The sequence below is a fragment of the Egretta garzetta genome, unplaced genomic scaffold (genome assembly GCF_000687185.1).
Source record: "Egretta garzetta isolate BGI_Z169 unplaced genomic scaffold, ASM68718v1 scaffold912, whole genome shotgun sequence".
Taxonomy (NCBI): Eukaryota; Metazoa; Chordata; class Aves; order Pelecaniformes; family Ardeidae; genus Egretta; species Egretta garzetta.
The window spans coordinates 49,845-50,469 of record NW_009258882.1 but is presented as its reverse complement, the minus strand read 5'-3'; the positions used below and the strand labels follow the sequence as shown (position 1 = coordinate 50,469).

Sequence of the window (625 nt, the reverse complement as noted above, 5' to 3'; positions counted from 1 at the left end):
GATGGGGTGCACAGAGAAGAGCCCACGGGAATGCACAATCACGGGGGTGCAAACGGCACCCGGGGGGCAGGGGTGCAGGGAGAGGGTGCATGGGAGGGTGCCCACGGGGACGCATAATCATGGGGGTGCAAGGGACTCCCCCAGGGGCGCAGGGACGAGTGCCATGGGTGGGGGCATCGAGGTGCAAAGGGAAGGGGTGCAAGGGGGACCCAGGGGTGCACAGGGAAGTGCCCCATCGGCGTGCAAAGGAAGGGGCACCCAGGGGGGCGCAGGGAGGTGCCCACCGGGTTGCACACTCACGGGGGTGCAAGCAGCGCCCAGGGGGGTGCAGGGAAGGGGTGCACGGGCGGCTGCGCACGGGGATGCACAGCCACAGGGGTGCATGGGGCGGAGAGTACCGCGGGTGCGGGCATTGGGGTGCAAAAGGGGCGTCCAGGGGTGCCCACCAAGGACACAGACCCACGGGGATCCCCCGGGGCGTGCAGGGCCAGTGTGGGGGCACCAGTGTGCAGAGGAGGGGGCACCCAGGGGTGCAGAGACGGGGTGCGCAGGGAAGTGCCCACCGGGATGCACAGTCACGGGGGGTGCAGGGGGCAATGTGCGCCGCGGGTGGGGGCATCGGGGG

General features: G+C 70.9%; 1 protein-coding gene across 2 annotated transcripts in view; it reads right to left on the bottom strand.

Annotated features, from left to right (window-relative positions):
* The window catches only part of LOC104121805 (zinc finger protein 282-like), a 27,721-nt gene that overhangs the window by 14,415 nt on the left and 12,681 nt on the right, over positions 1-625 (bottom strand). The window contains exon 1 of one of the 2 annotated variants that reach the window (XM_035889478.1): positions 259-264. The exons of the other annotated variant lie outside the window; for it this stretch is intronic. The gene's annotated coding sequence lies outside the window, so the exon portion shown is untranslated. Of the gene's footprint in view, positions 1-258; positions 265-625 lie in introns of those variants that run through there. 2 annotated transcript variants of the gene reach the window in all.